Source organism: Protopterus annectens, chromosome 4.part1, assembly GCF_019279795.1.
Source record: "Protopterus annectens isolate FY-2018-M chromosome 4.part1, PAN1.0, whole genome shotgun sequence".
Lineage (NCBI taxonomy): Eukaryota > Metazoa > Chordata > Ceratodontiformes > Protopteridae > Protopterus > Protopterus annectens.
This window is the reverse complement of record NC_056734.1, coordinates 589,721,747-589,742,814: the sequence shown is the minus strand read 5'-3', so window position 1 is coordinate 589,742,814 and position 21,068 is coordinate 589,721,747.

Sequence of the window (21,068 nt, the reverse complement as noted above, 5' to 3'; positions counted from 1 at the left end):
CGGTGGTTTAGCGTGTCGGTGTTGTCAGGTAGACCTGCTGTACCATATAGCATTCCTGAGTCAGTGAATGCTGTCATGCTTAGTACAGTGGCACACAGCTGTACCTCATAGCATTCCTGAGTCAGTGAATGCTATCATGCTTAGTACAGTGGCACACATCTGTACCCTATGGCAGATATCCATAAGAAAGGCAATACAGCTTGCTATAGCAGCCAACAGGTTTATGAATGTGGGTATGGGTAGTAAAATGACAATCCTCTTTCTCATCTAAATGGGGTGTAAGTGGAGCTGATGAGAATGAAGGAAAGAGGGGAACAATAAGTAGAAGTAAACAGAGAAAGGTAACTGTAAGGAAGTGTGTTTATTATATGTACAATAGAAGAGGTCCTGCTTTAAGTTGCAAAAAAGAAGGGTAGATGGAGAAAATAACAATGAATGAATGTATGTGGGATAAATGAAAAGGGCATATAATGTAGCAGAAAGAAAAACATGAAACAGAGACAGAGAAAGACACTGGTGGTATACACACAAATGATAAGGACAGTCAATGGACACATGCATATAGGAGAGTCAATGGGCATACATGCAGAGGATGGAGATTTTTTGATGTGGAGGATTAGACAAAAAGCAATGAATGGGAAACATAAGCTTCTGATATATTTAGCTTCTAGGCAGGACCATATGGCAACATATCCAGACATCACTCACCTGTACGGTCATTATTGGCCATTTGTTCCTCTGGTTCCCTGATGTGTGGGAACTGTCAGCAACTCACTCACTTACTCCAGAATACACACCATGTTGCCATTGAAAGCATCCAGCTTTTAATGAATCTCGGCAGCATCCAACCTATAGATCTCATGATAGGATGCCAGTGCAGACTACTCAGCTCCACCACTAGTAGATTAGCCTTCAACTTTTAAGAGGCAGACATGGAGAGCTCCGTGGACACATCTGGGTCACCTCCATTGCCCCCCTGCTTAGAGTCATAGCTGGGGGAACTGGCAAGGTGGCATCAGAGGCAGCAGCTGCTGTAGAAAAAGTATAGCTTCCTCTTCTTCTCTTCCCCTAAGAGACCTGCAGAAAGATAACACATATGATGCCAGCACTATTTGTACATTAAAGTGGTACAGAGCTCAGACATACATAATCCATGGCCTGGGCAGCACTTTTGATTTCTGAAGTACTCAGGTGTATAAAGGAGCTTCTTCTCAGCAGATGCAAAACAAAGCATAAACTGCTAATCCATACATGTACAACAGTGTAAATACTATAACAGAAGGGGAATAATGACAGGAAAAAATGCTTATTGTACATTGTTCTCATATTCCCCAAACTTCTGCTCCCATTGACAAAGTAAGATTGGGTAGTGCTGCCTCACATCTTTGCAGAAATGACAAAACTGCTCTTCAGAATAGGTGATACCACTGACATCACTCAACACATGAGCCATCACATGCTAGGCACCTTTCTTTAAAGGTCCACTATAATGGCCAAACAGATGTGCTTTAAAATCTCCATGTGGGAGACTCCTCACTCTCTGGCACATCATGCAGGTGCCTTGTTTTTTTACTCCCAGAGGCCACCTTGGGAACTAATATGGATGGCCCATCCTCATTGATGTACATTTATGAATCTTGTGAGGTGCAACATAATGATGCACCCAGTGCAACATACATACAAATATTGCATGCTTGAGTATAGAGGCCACATGCTTCATACTAAATGTGAATGACACAATTTGCACTTATACATGCAGCTAGTTCATTGTGTACAGTCAGCGCTTCAAAGAAACTGGCACTAGGTGGCTTCATTATATAACCACTATTGTAAATGCCTGCTGCTACCATAATATACAGCACTATTACTATTTTTTTGCAACACCATTTACGGTATTCCACTGATATATATATATATATATATATATATATATATATATATATATATATATATATATATATATATATATATATATATATATATATATATATATATATATATATATATATATATATATATATATATATATATATATATATATATATATATATATATATATATATATATATATATATATATATATATATATATATATATATATATATATATATATATATATATATATATATATATATATATATATATATATATATATATACACACACACACACATACATATATATATATATATATATATATATATATATATATATATATATATATATATATAAATATTGGAGTAATACTTCTGCAGATATGAAGAATTGTAGCAATAGGGAAGGAATTCCTTCCTGGTAAACTGCCTCAAACCTTGCGTCTGTCAAGGAAAGGAGGTTGTGATCTAGGACATCATCACACTGTTATGGCACAGTACTGTTTGGCTGTGTATGTATCTGGGGAAACAATCAATCATAGTATAAATACATTGTTAAATAGCTAACCCTCAGGATACACAGTCCTTTTTTAGGAGTGACCCAGGAGCAATATCTGCTTAAATCATTTATTCAAAGTCATACAATAGGTAAATGGAGATTATGGGATCACACACAGGACTGTGGCAGAGTGTAAATCTAGCAGCCCATAACTTTAAATATCTAGGGTCACATGCCAAAATGAATGGGAGAGTTCCATGTCTGTATGCAGAGGTCAGCCTGTGCACAGCAGTAATTGTAGTAGATAAGCAAGTCTACAAATGGGTGAAAGGCCATAGTCATAATCCGGTGCATGTTACAAATTAATAAACACACACAATGAATGACATGATTGTCTGCACATGTACATGTACCTGTATGACAAATGATGGGAGGCAAAGTCTAAAAAGATTCAAATGTCAGGAGAAAGGGCTGCTACTGCAGTGCACTATACTTAAAACATACACCTCCTGGGTATAGGTGTTGCAGAAAAACAGTACATACACCAGATTTGGTAGGGCCTGGAGCCAGACATGTAACCATAGGTCCATACGACAGGTATGATGGAGGGCTACCAATATGATTCTCAATAAAAAAGAAAAGGCAGATAATGTCTACCATAGGGGATGGACCACCTGCACAGAGGTGGCTAATAGAGATCAGTGAACTTTTGGTGTCACTCACCAATAAGGGTGATTGTCCCTTCATACCTGGGGCTGGCTTGAATATGGGACAATGCTTGTCAATAACCACCCATGTGTCAAATATTTCATAGTTAAATGCCTTGTGGACCAAACATTACTTTCCTCTTACACACATCCTATAAAAAACTACTCTTAAACCAACTTGAACTATACTCTTCTTCAGCCAATGTCCATCCACGTGAATACCTAAAAATAGCAGCCGATACCATTGTGTCATTCACATTATCCCCCATTTTCTACCTTTACAACTGTCTTACCTGTACTCAGTTTCATCTCATATGCCATTCAGTTTTGCATTCCATTTCCCTATCCTTTGATGAGGTTCTTGCTCAGAGTCTTCGTATAATGCACATTGTCTGCATACAGAAACTTTGTTGATCTCTCCCCTTCAACCTATTTGCTAATGTAGTCCATCACCAGTATGAACAGCAGTGGGCTCAGACCTGAACTCTGATGCACACCCACTCCCATGGGGAACTCCTCTGATAGTACCACCATTGTTTATACTTTTGTCACTGGGTCGTTGTACATAGCCTGCACCAATTCTACCAGTGTTTCTGGGACTTTGAAACACTGCAGGACTGCTCAAATCAGCTTTCTTGGGACTTTGACATATGCTTTCTCCAAGTCTAGGAATGCCCAGTTGGACTCTTTCCTCATCTCTAGCTTTTTCTCAGTCTCAGCTATCTGTCTCACTGCAAACATCAGGTCAGTTGCTCTTCTTTATGATCTAAATCCAAGCTGCTCACATCCCATCTAACTTTCTACTACTCTGTGTATTCATTTATCAATCACCCTCTCCAGAACTGTTATGCAGTGTGATAGGTGTTTGATACCTCTGTACTGCCCACAGTTGTGCATGTCCCCTTTGTTCTTGTACATTGGCTCTAGTATGTTAATTCTCCAGTCATCTAGGATACACTTTTCTCTCCATACTGCTTTTCTTTCCATACTGCTATGAGTACCCTCAGGAATCATTTCTCCCCTAAATCACCCAACATCTTGATCATATCCTCTGTGACCTCATCTGAGCCTACTGCTTTTCCTGACTTCATTTTCCTTAGTTCTGTTCTTACTTCCTCTAGAGCAGGCTTCTCTTCATCTTTCATCATCGGTTGTGTTTTGGGCATTACTGCTTCTGTGGGGTTTTCCATTCAGAAGCTGCTGGAATTACTCCTTTCATCTGCCTTTGATTTCCTGTGGACTGGTGAGCAGGCTGTTGATGGCATCCCTTATGAAGGGTGCCTAACTATCTCCTTTACTTTTTGTTTTTGCCTTACAACCTGATAGGGTTTCTTTGTGCCATTTACTGTGTCATTTTCCAGAAGCTGCTAGAGTGCCTGTGATGCCACGTTCTTTGCTATTGCAACTCCTCTCTTAGTCTCTTTGTTAGCCAACCAGTATTCCTTCTTAACCTGGTCCAGCTTTTATATCTCCTACATTTTCCAGCACCCCTTCTTTCGATGACATCTGCATTCCACCACCAGATTTTCTAATGTACCTTGCTTCCACATCTGGCATGGCCACATACTTGTTCTATAGTCCTTATGTGTGTTGTTGTGAGCTGCTGCCATTTATCTTCAGCTGCATCAGTTTGCTCTTTTTCATGTAATTCTAGAGCCCAGTAACTCCTTAAACTGTTATGTTTTGTCTCCAGCCAACTTCTAAATCTTCTAATTAGTCCCTGTTGACCTTAGAGCCTTCTCTGACCACTGCTTGCAGCTGATTGTGACAACCAGTATCTTATGCTGTTGGCCAACTGTTTCACTGGGGCTGACTTTGCAATCATTGATTCTACTCCAGTGATCTTTCTTTACTAGAGGGAAGTCTACCTGTGTTGCCTGATGGCCACTCATGCATGTGAACTTGTGATGGTCTCTTTTGCTGAGCCATGTGTTAGCCACCATCAAGCCATTTGCAAGTCATACATCTGAAATGACCTCTCCTTTATTCCTGTTGCCCACCCATGTGGACCCAGGCAGTCTTCATATCCTGAAATACTCAAAATTCTAGCGCCTTGACTTCCAGACTTCCAGGAGTAATACAAAAACACACAGCTTTACACAGACTTTATATAACACCATTCATCAACTAATTATTCAATTACATAGTAATTGTTTCCAATTAATCTCTATATTTAAGCCTACAGGTACCATAGTATTGAAATGTAAAATGTATACAGATGTCACATGACAATGATGAAAGTTTTATTTCTTGTATGCAGATTTTGATGTTAATGCTTATTGTTTGTTAGATACACATGCTATTTTCACTAAAAGTGAATTTATCCCCCTTATATTAACGAGACAGTAAAACAGTTTTCTGCCATGCTTAACTATCATATAATACAACTGTTTGATAGTTTTGATAAACACAAAAATGTTATATATAATTTGAGTAGGGCTGAATGGAAGTCACTGGTTGATTTAAGTCAAAGAAAAGATATTATAATTAAGCCCTCTGATAAAGGGAACAAAATAGTTATTTTACATTATACACAGTATGTCAACATGTGTTATGAACATCTAAGGAATGAGGATGTTTATAGAAAGTGTGACATTGTTGACTATAGTAATGCTATGACACAATATAAGGTGTTATTACAGAAGGGGGTCAGACTAAGTTATTTGATCCAAGGACATGTTGATAGAAAGTTTGATGTGGGTGGGTGTAAATTACCTGCCTTTTATATTGTTTGCCTAAATTGCATAAACGTTTGCAGAACCCTCCTGGCCGTCCTATTGTTGGTAGCCATAGATATTTTTTGACCAATATAGGCTTACTTACACATGAATATTTAAAGTCTCATGTTATGAAGTTACAGTCTTATATAAAAGACTCGATTTTTTTGGACAGAATACAGTACATTAAGTGGAGTAGTGATATGTACTATGTGATTATGGATGTGAAAAGTTTATACACTAGTATTAGACATCAGGATGGCATTAAAGCCTTGAATTATTTTTTGGGCAATTCTCCCCTGTCCTGTTACATAATAAAACTTACACAAGTTTATTAAATAATTTTTTCTCTTTGATGGATGTGTATACCACCAGTTGCAGGGTACTGGCATGGGGGCAACTTTTGCCCCCATGTATGCAAATTTGTTCATGGCACTTTTTGAGCTTGAATACTTGTATAAACATGAGTTTGTGAAAAATAATGTTATTGCCTATTACAGATGCATAGATGATTTAATTTTTGTTTGTAAAGGTGGTAGGCATAATGTTATGAATTTTCGGATGGATTTAGAACAAAATGTTTATGGTGTGAAATTTAATGACATACAATGTGGTAGCATGGTTCATTTCCTTGATTTAGTTCTAGAGGGTGTTAACGTTGGGGGCATTAAGACATCAGTACATAGGGAATTTGCAGATAATTTCCATTTTTTTGCATGGGGATAGTCTTCATCCCCAACATTTGTTGGAAGACCTACCCTAGGGGAGTTTCTTAGAATGCACAGAATTTGTAGTGATTGGGGGGATTTTGTAAGAGAGTGTAGGTACACGTTTTACATGTTTATTAACAGAGGTTATAACTGCAATGTGGTTAAGAAGTCTTTACAATGATTTGTAGCATGTAGACTGGGGTTAAATCAGTGTTAAAATGTCATGCATGGAGAAAGGAATAATATTGAATATTGCAAAAATCATATATAGTTTGTATCAGTGTGTAATAGTATGAGCAATAGGATTAATACATTTTTAATTCAGGACATGGAATTGTAGAGAATAATAGCAAATAGTCCTTGTATTTCCTATAAAAAAAAAGGAACAAATTGAATGATTGTTTGGTTTCCAGCTATTTCTCTATGCCTAATGAGACACAGCAGATAATTCCTGCCATGAGGGGCACTCGCCCTTGTGTTGGTTGCTCTATATGTTTCTGTGTTACAAATTAAAAAAAATAAATGGTATTAAGTTTTTTTCTGGTGGTAGCTTTTCATGTAAAGTGAAGGGATAATATATGCTCTCAGCTGCCCTTGTAATTTATTTTATATAGGAGAAAGCAAAAGGAAAAAAGTAAGAACACAGGAACATATAAGAGATATAAAGAATGGTAAAATAGAAAGTAATGTTGTAATGCATTTTAAAACAATTCATAATGCTGATCATTATTTGTTAAAAGCTTGTTTTAGAGCAAGTTTTTATGAAAATTGGTGAAATATGTGATATTAAGGACAGATTCTTTGTAAAGAATCTGTTTATTTATTTATTGATTTTACATTTGTTGACTGGGCTAGTCTAACTGGATATATGTCCATTTTCTGTAGAGGCCCAGGGAGATAAGCTCCAAGACATGGTCCAATACAATAATACAAGTACAAGCAAATAAAAAATGAAATCAATATTCTAGTAAAAATAGCAATTTTCCTAGTAAGCAAAAAAAAAACATCAACAATGGTAACGTGTATTACAGCATAGAGGTTGTAACAGGATGTAGCACTGTGGTAAAAAGTCATAAACAGTGCAAATTGAAAGAACGGAGACAATAACGCAGGTTAAGTCAGAGGTAGATAAAAGGAAATTATCATAGTAAAAAAAAAATCATCAGCAATTGTAACGTGAATTACAGCATGAAGATTAAACAGGATCTAATACTGAGGTCCTGCGCCATAAAATAGTGCTATTTTTAAGTATGGAGACATAATACAGGTTAAGTCAGAAGTAGAGAAAAGGAAGTTAGATGTGTAGTATTGTAGCAAAGGATTTGCTTAAGAAAAGGTATATAAAGAGGATAGAAATAATGAAAAAAGGTAGATCAGAAAAATATAATAAGACGGGAAATGTAGTAGAGTAGAGGATAGTAAGCACTAGATAGGTAAGTCAAATTTGTAGAGGTGGATGACTAGTCTGGTTTGGAGCAGAGGCATAGCCAGTATGTTTTGAGGAGAAGCTTAATTCTCTTTTTAAAGAGAGATAAAGAGGCGAGTGAGGAGAGGTCATTAGGGAGAAGATTCCAGGATTTACCTACAGTATTAGAGAAGAGAAAATCCCCAGCTCTGTTATTAGGTTTTGAGGTGTGGACAAGAAGTTTGTGAGATGAGCATAAGGACTTCAGATTTTTATAGGGGGTTATGAGGGTAGATAAACTTGGAGTATTAGAAGGTTTGTAAAGGATGTTGTGGGCAACGGTTAGTTGGTGAAATTTAATCTGGTGTTGTAGTTCTAACCATCTTAGCTGTTTTAAATTTATACAATGATGGGTTCAGAAACGGTTGCCTGTAGCAAATTGTGCAATGTTATTATAGGACATTTCCAATTTGCTGAGGTTATTCTTGGAGATATTAGTAAAAATGGGTGAGGCATAAATAAGTGTACAGATCAAATGGGTGTGGGTGATAGTAGTTTTAGCAGTAGGGGAAAGGAAGGGTTTAATCCTATATAGAATGCCAATGTTTTTATTGACAGTCTTTATAGGATTATTGATGTGGATGTCGAAGTTCAGATTATTGTCGATGGTGACACCTAGTAGTTTGGTGGTAGAGTCAGGAGATATTATAGTACCATTGGTAGATGTCACTGAGAATTGAAGAGGAGAGGACTTAAGAGTAGGAGTGAAGAGGAGGAGTTTGGTTTTCTTTGGGTTCCAAAGAAGGCAATGCTGAGTGAACCATTGTTCAACTATGTTGAATACTTTTTGGGTGAGAGCGTGAAGTCATGGGAGGATGTAGCTGAACACAATAGTGTGGAGTCATCAGCATATTGTATGCAAGTGGCTTGTGGGATAGCTAGATGAAGGTCATTAATAAATATAGATATATTTTAAAGTTCAATATTATGGTACCTGTAGGCTTAAATTTAGATATTATTTTAAAATGATTACTATGTAATTGAATAATTAATTGATGAATGGTGTTATATAAAGTCTGTGTAAAGCTGTGTGTTTTGTATTACTCCTGGAAGGCTGTAAGCCGAGGCACTAGAGTTTTGATTTTTTTTATTAAACCTGTGTTTGTTTCTTGTTTTATCCAGTAGATCCTACAACTCCATTCTCAATGTATTCTTTTCCTCACTATCACAGCCTTCCTGTTGGACAAAGGCTGAGATTATGAATACTGCCTTATCCTTACACTGGAGTCTAATTGCCATGCATCTGTCACAAATTATGATGGCATCTCTCACTGTCTCCTGAAGCCCCTGCCTCACCACATTTCCCACACCATTCGTGGTCTGTCTTCCTCCTGATTAGTAGTTTTTCCACTATAAATATGTTATCATTCAGGGTTATTAGTCTGTTAATGATAACTCTGTGTGGGAATGAATCAAAGGCCTTGGTTATATCTAAGGACATGACAATGGCTGGTAATCCCATATCAAGCATGGCACATATAGACTTATAAAAATTAATTAACATTATTAAAATGGCTCTACCATCAAAAATGCATACAGAGTGGTTATCTTTTGCTAAAGAATGCTTTGTGTTTGTCACCAACAAGCATAACAAATATCTTTCAAAACACAAATATCAAATTACAGACTAGTAGGATGATATTTCTGAATCTGGTCTATAAGTCCAACTTTAGGAATTTAAGCTATATTGTTCAATTTTTAATCATCTGTCATTATTTCTAAGAAAACGATGACTTAAAACATATTCCTCAGTGGTTCAGTCACAACATCTTCCAGTATATGTGAGATGATAGGAGGTACTGCCAGCCATGCCAGAAGTGGGACAGTGGATGTGTAACATATGCCAGCACAGCTAGCTGGAATTTTGTAAATAATTATATGACATTTGTATATCAAACTGATTTGTGCATATGCTTGTGCTGAAAATATTTTTGTAAAGTTTGCTTGTGTTAAAATGTATCAACAGTGCACCCAGCTGGAAGGAAAAGAAATGTATATGTATTATTGTAACTGAATTAAATCTATACATTGTAACAGCATATATTGGAAGGGAAGAGGTTACTCCACCTGACTTTGAAAAAATATTCTTGAAATTAAATTACTTTATGGGTTAAGCAATAAAGATGTTATCTCACAGTTTTGAATGGAGCCAGGAGTGCAATGTCTGTGCTAGGGAATGGGTTTTAGCTCCTGTACAAAGAATGGTTTTATGGTTTTATGACTTCCAGCAGCTGAACCACATTGGAACAATGCTCTATTTGTGTGTATTGTATTAAAAAGGTGCAAAACCCTGGTAGTTTCTAGTGTTGGTGATAGCATGGAAAAGTGTCAGATGACCAGATGTATGTGATGCCATTCTGTAAAGAAATAATGTTTTAATATTAGAGAAGACTGAAGTCTCAGCAGCATTCTGTATTCTGTCTTGGCTCTGACAACAAGGACCACTCACCCAACTTGCTTTGCTCTATTCAGTACGTATAAACAGTAATTCTTTTAGTCAATCAGGAATACATAGTAAAACTAGCTAAATACTGTTTTTCTATAAATTTATGAAACTTTCCATCTGTGTTATTTGTAATACTTCCTGTGTGGCTGAAACTCTGATGTTTACTGTAAATAGATATTTAATATTTTCACATTCTTTTATTATTTTTTATTAAATATATTTAAACTTTCCATTGTGGCTTGTCCTTCTAGAAGATATTTAAGCTTTGAGAGTATTTGTATATATTTATTTGGTGATAAATTTGGCCAGTCCTGAAAGCCGTGCTGTTTGCTCAGCATTAGCATTTGTATTAATATTAACTTCAATCAGTATAATTGGCTGAGATTATGAATATACGAGCCTTATAGTAACTGACTGATGGTAGTGAATCTCCCTTATAGTCTCAGCAAAGTTAGTAGAGCGGGTAATCTGTGCCAACCCTTCACAGGTGAGTGTGTAAAAATTAAGAGTGTGTGTGTCATTTTGGAGCAGGGACACAAAGCACTGGTTTCACAGAAAGGGTGCTGGAGAGCTTGGCTTGGATACTTGGCTGAGGACCTTACCCTACAGGTGTGTCAGTGGGGAGTCTTATTGGGACCTGAAGGGAGACAGTTAGAGAAACACAAACCCCGAACTTAGTGTGTTCCCTGTGTGATCTTATGGGAAATTGTGTTTGATGCAGAGAGGTCTGCATTTGGAAATACTAAATGAATATATATATATATATATATATATATTCACACACCACACATACACACACACACACACACACACACACGTGTGTGTGTGTTTGTTGTGTGTGATGAAAAAGTCAGACTGAAAATAAATAATATAGTGATTTTCAAAGTTTAATTAAATGTATTTTCCGAATGCATTTCAGTGAAAATGACTTGAAAGCTGTCGATTAACTAGTTGTTTGACTGACACCATAGATATTTGCTATGCAAAAATATTCTGTGTATAACTTAACAACTCTTTGAACAGTCAGGCACACCAATGAGAAATAAGAGCTCTAGAATGCTATAGCAAGAAAAACTAACATAGCACAGCAATACTTACATACTTGTCAGTCATAAGGATGGATTTTCAGAGCAATAATTTCATAATGATTATGTTACAAAATGCTGTGACTGGAGCTCTTTTAATAGTTCAGCTTATTAATTGACTCTAGGTTACTACTTTCCCTATAAGTCTACTGTGGGGCTGAGGGTCATTTACCTGGAACAGTGTACCTGGAATACTCATGAGAAAGAGCATTTGCATGCAGAAGATTATATCTCTTTAACAGATAAATGAATAATTAAACTGAAAGGGGACATGGTCATTAGCTGAAGTGCCACTCTGTAAGTGAGAGATAGGAATCCACACAGAATATTTCCTGCTGATGTTGGGGCTCTTTTGAGTTTGTTCACAAAGTTCTAAATTGTATTGCCTGAGCCTTTAAAAAATGACGTTATCACCCCATAGTTTGATTGAATATGTAAATAAACTATTCAGCACAAATTAATTTTTATGGTAGTTTTATTCATTGGGTCTATATTATATATTCGAATGCTTAAAAGTTCGAATCACTAAAGATCGAACTTTAGTGTCAAACTTTCAAATGTTTGAATATATTTACAAATTCAAAGAAAAAAAAAACAAAAAAAGAAAAACTAAAGGGTGTAAGCAGGGGAGCAAGCCCCCTGCATCCCCAGCCCCCCATACCCACCGCTACTTAAATATACCAAATCCAAGATCACGCTACAGTGTAGGAAATGGGAAATTTTCCACTTCTGCACTTTAACCCACTGAAATGTAATCTCAGAGTTGGTATATTTAAGTAGTGAGGGGTGTGGGGGTGCAGGGGGTCTTGCCCCCCTGCTTAAACCCTTTACTTTTTCTTTTTTGTTTTTAAATATTCTTTTTTTAGATATTCGAACATTTAAAAGTTCAATCAGTAAAGTTCGATCTTTAGTGATTCAAACTTTTTAGCATTCAAATATAGACCCTATTCATTCAGTTTGAAGTCTTAAACTGTTTGTTATAAGCCACAATGAAAACAGTAAATATTAATTCTTGTAATGTTTTATAAATGGCTTATGGTGTCTAAGTAACCATTCAAGCAACAAGCATGCTACCAGCAACATTTTCTTCATAGAGCTGTGTGCTTTCTGATAAAATGTAACAATTCTGTCTGTGTCAATTCATTGCAGAGATACTTAGAGAATTACAAAAAAAATTACAATACAAATAAATCATAGACAAATAATATTCAGTACCTCTTTAGCTGTGTAAGACTGAAGTAGGATTGCCACATCAGATATTTTTCCATACTATATGAAAGCCAGAATGATTGTCCTGTCATCCAGAGAGGATGGCACAAACTCTGGTATTCTACTCAGCAGCAAGAACAGAAAGCTGGAGTTTCTAAAAAAGCCATATCGGGCTGATTTTTTTACAAAAAAGCATAACTGACATAAGGTGTACGAGTCCAAGATTAATTGAAAAAACTATGAAAGGAAATACTCCATCCACTAGTGAAATATCTATCTATTTATATCATAAAATGGGGATGAAATTGGGTAGACTGTGTAGGAAAAGGAACAGGGATAGGTGGGGTCTTGGGTGCTGCAAATGTTCTGTCTTTGGTCCAGTTTTCACCATTGTAAAAGGTGGCAACCCCAGGCAGAGTTCAAATATCAGTACTATTGTGTTTGCCAACATGTAAACTTTATGATAAAATCTTCTAATTCCTTACATGTAGCATGGTTTTGAAATCATCGATGTAAATATGATCAAGCAGTATTTGACATCTAGAGGTGTCAGTATGATGTAACTGTAGAAAGGTCTGAGCTGGCTAACTCATGATGATTATGAGGAATATGCCAGAAACAAGATCAGCTAGTTGTAGGGTAAGAAGTCTTTAAAACAGCACTTGTATATCAAAAGAATGGCAAATACACAGATGACATTCAAAGAAAAGGTGCTAACTGCCTAGGTTCATTGGTTCATAGGTTGGTACTAGGCTATTGGCCCTAGGGCCTATATAAGCCAAGCCATAACATTTCCCCAGCTATTTTTCCAGGAATTTTACTTCCATGGTCCCCTGTCTAGCAGGGCAACTGACGTTATTCCTGGGGTGAATTTCCTATCTCCCATCCAGTCATCAAGGTTCCTTTTGAAGAGGGTGAAATAGTGCTCTGCTTGACATGTATATGCAGTCTATTCCAGAGAATGGGGAGTCTTTGGGACATGAATCTATCCCTCCAGCATGTTTTGTTCATTGTGATGACCAGGTTTAGATCCCTGGAGCACGTGGCTCTGAGGGATTGGGATTTCTTTAAGTATAGCATGTCCAACAGCTCTGGGTTTGACATGGCCTTGTATGTTAAGCAGAGATTGCCTCTAAGTAGATGATATGTGACAGAGTATAGCTGGAGTTTTTTTAGATGGTCAGAATAGGGCATCTGCTTTAGGCCTGTGATTCTTTTAGCAAGATATTTCTACGGCCTTTCCAGCTTTTGCAGATGTCTTGTTAGGTACATACCAAATGGGGCATTGTACTCTATAATGGGTGTAATGAGGGATGAGTACAGAGGGACAATGACCTCCTTTTTCCTGGATGAAAAGCCCTTAGTTATGAGATGTGCCACATAGAAGGATGTCCTGACTGTTGTGATGATGTGGTTATCGATGGTGAGACCACTGTCCACCTGTGTCCCTAAGTCCCTTATCACACTTTTGGTGTTTAGTGTACTGCTGCTTATATGGTAATTCATGGGTACATGTTTTTTCCCAAAGGAGATAACTATACATTTCTTGGCATTCAGCTTTAACCCATGGCTCTGGCACCATGCATCTGTCTCTGTAAGGCCCATTTGTAGGATGTCCACATCATTTGGGATTCAATAATGGCTCCCAGTTTGCAGTCGTCTGCAAACTTTGTTAGCCAGAGTCCCTTGGTGTTGGCCTGTACTTCAGAGAAGTAGATACCAAACAAGAGCGGTCCCAGGACTGAACCTTGAGGTACTCCACTTGACACTAAGTCTGGAGCTGGATTTTTGAGAAGGCTACTTTTACAGTGTGGGTTCTGTCAGTAAGCCAGATGACAACCCATCGAGGTAGGGATTAATGCCCAGCTTAGTAAGTTTATCTATGATTCCAGAGTGGAGAATGGTGTTGAAGACCTTGGCAAGATCCAGATAGGCTGTGTGGACCATCTTACCCTCGTCCATGGCTCTGGAGACTGATTCAAAGAAGTCAATCAGGTTGAGGAGACCAGATCGTCCCTTCACAAAACCAAACTGGGTGGGGTCCAGTGTTTGAAGGTTGCCAACATCCTTGTTTATAAGTTCCATGATAATGCATTCCATGGCTTTGCATACCAGGCTCATTAGGCTGATGGGACAATAGTTCCCAGGGTCCAAGGTGGACCCCCCCTTTGTGGAGTGGGATAACTGTAGCTGTGCGCCACTCATTGGGCACGAATCCTGAGGTGAGGCTATGATTAAACATGACACGTAGGTGAGGTGCCATTTCATTTTGTAGTTCATGCAGTACACAGCCTGGGATGAAGTCTGGTCCCATGGATGCTGTATTCTTAGCTTTGGAGAGTGCGTTTTTTACCTGTGTGACCATGATTACTGGCATTTGTTAATATTTTGGTATTGAGATGGGTGGGCCCTTTAGGGGGTGAGGGGGGGGTGAAATTGGCACTGAATAGATCTGCTAATATATTGGGAATATCCTTGAGATCAGTATATTTAGAGCTATTCTATTATAGCTCAGAGCATATCTGAGTATTGTCATTTAGATTCTTGACATAACTATAGAATGCCTTGTGGTTGTCCTTAGAATTTTTGGCAATTTTATTTCCATAACTACCTTTGTAGGACTTTATGAGGGACCTCGGCTTCTTACTGAGGCTGGTAAGGGAGTTTTTTGTATCCTGGGATTTTCTTTTCTTGTGTAACATTTTCTTCCTTCTGTTGTATAACTTATTTATGGCAGGGGACCACCAGATTGGCTTCCTTTTTTTGGAGGAGAGCATCTTGGTTCTATTTGTAATGGCACGATTTACGCAGGAGTGGATATGCTCATACAGTGCCTTAGTGTAGGATTTGGCAGTCAAACATTCAGTTCCCGTCTGCATGGGTGTTGTGAAGTTTGTCACTTCTGACTTAAGTAACATGAAGCCGGCTTTGGAGAGTTTTTTTATGGAGGTTTCCCCTACTGAGGGGTGGGGGTGGGATGTGGACATTAAGGGTGATTTGCTTATGGTCATACCTGACCAGCGAGGGGGTGACCGCTGGTGTGGAGCATCGATCTCCCATGTTGGTAATGACCAAGTCAAGTATATTTGAGCCCTTGGTTGGACTATGGCTTAGTTGTTCCAGAGCATTGCAATTTATGAATTCCAAGAACCACTGGGCAAAGGTGATAGTACCCGAGTAGTTTTCCCAATTAATGGCAGGGTAGTTGAAATCACCCAATATTAGGGTTTTAGGTTGTATCTTAATATTTTCCAGTATGTTTAAAAAGGTGTAGTGAGAATCTTGGGTCTATATTACATTATCAAAAGTTGATTTCAGTGAATGCTCACATGAGCAAAAATGCTGGAAATCGAAAGGATGTTTGTGGGGTCGTGGTACACTGAGGAGTGAGATATTTGCCCTTTCCTCACTGTAGTGTGATCTTGGAGTTGGAATATATAGCTAACAGGGGGTGTGGGGGGCACAGCCCCCCACAATAAGAAGTTTGATTTCCAGCATGAAATCAACTTTTGATAATGTAATATAGACCCAGAATCTTGGGGCATGGTGGGGGATCTGTAGCAAGCTACAATTTGGAATGCAGTCTTACCTAATGTTAGTTGCACCTGTAATATTTCAGATGCATTGTGTTGGGCAACTAGCCTGGAGGTGTAAATATCCTTGGTGAATATGGACACTCCACCACCTTTAGTGTTTCGGTCCTGGTTTGGTGGCCCAAAAGTGTGGTAAGAGTTTTAGCCTGCTATTGCAGTGGTGCTCTCTGGAGCCTTGAACCAGGTCTTGGTTACTGCACAGATATTGATGCTCTCCATTTTTACGAGTGTCTCGAGAGAGTGCATTTTGAAATTTAGACTTCTAACATTGAGTAGCATAATCTTCAGATTTTGCATGTTTTTATCTGTTACGGTGGCACTTTCGTCATTTGAGCCTTGCCTAAAAAAGGCACTATGGGGGTGGCAAGAGCCTTAGCCAGTAACCTAAATCCCAAGGGCAACAGGTGCAGACCATCTCTTTTAAGCATGCGGGATCAAAAACAGATGAACATGAGCAATATTATAAAAGGGAAAGCAGTGACTATGATAATTCATAGCAGGGAAAACTGAACTAGACTCTTTCTGTCATTGATTCCAACATAATATCAAAAATAAGTAATCATTAAAAGTGTTTATTTCATCTAAACATCCTTCACTGTAAAAATGGGAACATCTAAAATCTAGTATTTTATCATGGTTATAGTTGTGAAATAAATGCAGAGAACATTTAGAATTTTTAGGAATATTGTGATGGCAGTAATGCATTCTGATGATTAACAGCTTTTAACTCATTCCCCTCAAAATTATTTTGAAAGGTAAGCATTCTTAATGTAGCTTGTTGGGGTTAACAAAGTCAGCATGGAATGCAAAAGTAAATTACAGCTTATTGCAAACTGAGGGACTTTTGATAAGATATGAAAATAAACAAAAGGCAGTCTGGTTCACAAACAAAAATAGTAAACATGTTTTATTCACTTCTCTGTGCAAGTGTTCCTAAATTAATACTGTAAATAGTTATTAGGCCATAATCAAGCTTAATTCATTTATTGCACTCATACAGAACTATTGCTCAGGAAATTTCCATCAATGATATGAAAACCTAAATTTATTTTTGTACTGTATATGCTTGATAAGTAAGACAATAAAGTAAAGCAGAGGTCCTTGTTCCTCCCCATTCCTAACACTTAGTACAAATCATATCTTAGCAGCTGAACATTTTCTGAATAAAGGAAATTTAATTATGCGCCACTGGTCATGTCTGTATATTAACATGACACTTTTCCAAGAATGGAGGAAACCGCATGTTTTCAAACAAGTGTCAAGGTAGTAATTATTGTATTGCATCATACTAACACTTGACTCAGTTGTGATCAATTTATGCACTTTTTAGTTTATTTAAAATAGTATCTTGTTATGATTCTGAATATTATTGACACTGCCTGATGTTTAAGACCATTACATCATATGTACAGGCACTATTATGAGTTCCTGACTTGGAAAAGCATTAAGCCATCATTGAATGAAACACAAATACAGCTTATGAAGGTTTTAAAATTCTGAAGAGATGTGATCTTAGGCTGTCTAATTCATTGCATTTAAGCTCTCATTTGGACTGCATTTTATTAAAATGGATCACGTCTGAACTCATAACTTATAACTACTTTCAATAAATTAAATAAGAAAATTCTGATCATCACACTATGATAGCCATCTATTATTATTAAAAATGAAACTAATTCATAAGGCTTTTATGCTGCACTAATGCACCATCTAGTAGACAAGAGAATTGACAATTACATTCGGAGAGAAATTCTAACTCGGCTATTATACTATGACAGTCCCTAGGTAGTTATGGCTTTTAGTTGTGCATTCTCCATATTCAGTTGCATTATATTATGATAAGGTGTATATTTGCAGTAGTTATTAAATAACCAGAGCTATCAGATAAATACTTTCTTATTTCTTTTTTGTGGTACTCACAGGTATAAATCATGAATGAAAACTAATTTATGTTTTACAGTGATGAGAATGCAGGACACTGTTACTTATCATTCTATGATTCTAAACTGGAAATTCAGATGTCATGCTACTGTTACAAAAAGGATTTTCTTATAGCACCCCATTGCTGATATTTCTTCAGGGAACAAAAGACTCTTCTCATGTTGATATTTGAAAAAGTGAAAACTTCATATTATTGATCTGTTATTGACTTTTGTAAAGAAATAAAATAAAAAAAAACAGAAGTACATAGTATTTGCACAATTTATGTGTTTGTTTTCACAGAAGCACAACTACTATACAATACTGCATTTATCAATAAGCACTTCTTTAGAAGTTATCTACGACTTTGAAATGAATAGCACAGGTAGATTATGGTTCATCAGTGTGATATTTTTAAGAAGAGTCCAATAAAGTATTCCAGAATTATGGTCCTTATACTTGTGGTGTACTTAGTTTTATCAGAAAACTAGTTATATAGCAGTGAACATGCAATGAGAAAACAACAACATTAGTTTGAAAATGTTACATCTTGTGTCAAGATCTAATGATTACATCATTTCTTTTTTTGGGGGGGAATAAGTCATTGCTGGCAAAAATACATTATTTTTGAGATATGCTACATTTCTTTTAATTTTAAAGTTATTTTTTTTAATTTGGTTTTAAAACAATAAATATGATGTAAAAATGATGTAATGTCTCTCTGCTTATTGTTAATCTTCTGATTCTATCAATTAGGTTAAGAATTACTGTGTATTTGTTAAACTGTCATACTATTTAACTAGTCTGTATGTATAACTGCTTGTCCAAACTGTATCCAGTTAGCATTTTAACTTTTGTGCCCTATATATTCTACTTAGATATTGTATTTCTGTATGTTTCAATATGGAGCTTTTCTCCCCAGGCCTCCGCTGAAAAAGGACATGTGTCCAGTTGGACCTTTTCAGTAAACAAATGTAAAATAAACAAATTAATTATAAAACAAATAACTATTTACATAGATCCACAGCTGATCAATAAATTAAAGATGTACATATCAACAAAATTAATATTTTTCAAGCAAGTCTTTGTTTATTCCAAGATTTATATGAATGTGTAATATTAGTTATAGTACGCAATTCACTATTGCAAACAATTTTTGACATACTAATAAATTCAACACTAGAAGGGTAACTTTTTTAGTAATTACTTTTCTGGCTATAGCAAGAGCAGATCAAAGAAGAGGTAGGTGGGTTTTTTGAATTATCTCAGAAACTGGAGCATTACATAAAACTAAAGATTTAGAAATATTATATCTATCTGACCCTAAGCTTGAATGAAGTTATTCATTTATTTCTAAAAAGGGAAGATGGCTTCACATTCATATACCATCCATGTCCAATCACCTATTATTTCAGAATCACATCTGCAGCATTTAATTCTATTTGGCTTATATATAATTGTCATTTTATTATGAGTGACAAAAGCTCTGCGTAAGAATTTCCAAATGAAAACTTTTCAATATAATGAAGATGCAGTGTTATCTGTAGATATTAATATTATTTTCTTGTAGTCTTCACAGAAGTCTTCATTATTAATTTCTGAGGAGTAGTTCCAATAGGAATCTCCTAAATAATTGAAATCTAACTTAAGAATTTTATAAATTTGTGACGAATATAATTTATTTTTCATTGCATTATTATTGTTATTCATTAAGAATCCCAATAATTTGGGGAATGAAAGTCTCTAAATAACCAGTTCTCAGAATGTTGATTGTATTTGACCTTAAATTTTCAACATTTTATATACATATATATATATATATATATATATATATATATATATATATATACACACACACACACACACACACACACACACACACACACACACACACACACATGCACACACACATATCTCAGTTCCATGTAAGAACTGAGGCCAATAAATTAAATTACTTTGTTGTTTCAATACTAGCATAGTGTTGAAGTTATGACTTTCTAAGCAGACATTTGTATATGCAATTGGAGACATAGAAAATATTAAATCTTTAATACAATGGTTAGAATATGTCAACTATTGGAAAGAGGAAATTATTTTATTAAATTGGGAATTTGAGAGGAAGGTGTAATTCCATTTATGCAAAGATCTCTTAATAATCAGATAAAGCTATCGTAGACTATTTGCTTATGACTGGTCATGATATATTTATTAATCAAAGAAAATTCTCCTGCACGTGGGAATCTGCACGGCAACAAGAAAAATGTAGTTCAACAAAACAAAGAGTTGCCAGCAAATGAATAGGATCCAATGAATAATTTAATTATAATGAAAATAACATCATGTCAAACCAGTTTCGGCTGGCAAAAAATCGCACAACCTTCTTCAGTGATAGAAAAACAATAAAAAATGATGCTATTTTAAAGTAGCTAGCCTACTTCCTATTGGTGCAACTATACACTGAAAAAGGTTGTGCTATTTTTTGCCAGCCGAAACCGGTTTGACATGATGTTATTTTCATTATAATTAAATTATTCATTGGATCCTATTCATTTGCTGGCAACTCTTTGTTTTGTTGAACTATATTTATTAATCACTAATTATAAAATTTCTTTATATATTTGTTTTCATTTTGAATAATAAGATGACTTTATCCGCAATGCTACATATTTTACAATTGCTGAAGTAGCATGCAATTGAATATCAAGGAATTCTATTCCGCCATTAACCCAAACTTTTCTGTGCCAATCAAAGGAAACTCTTGGTTTATTATGATGCCAAAAAATTGAGTACAATATTATTAATCTACTTCCTCATTTTTTTTGGGTGGAGATAGTACTAAACATT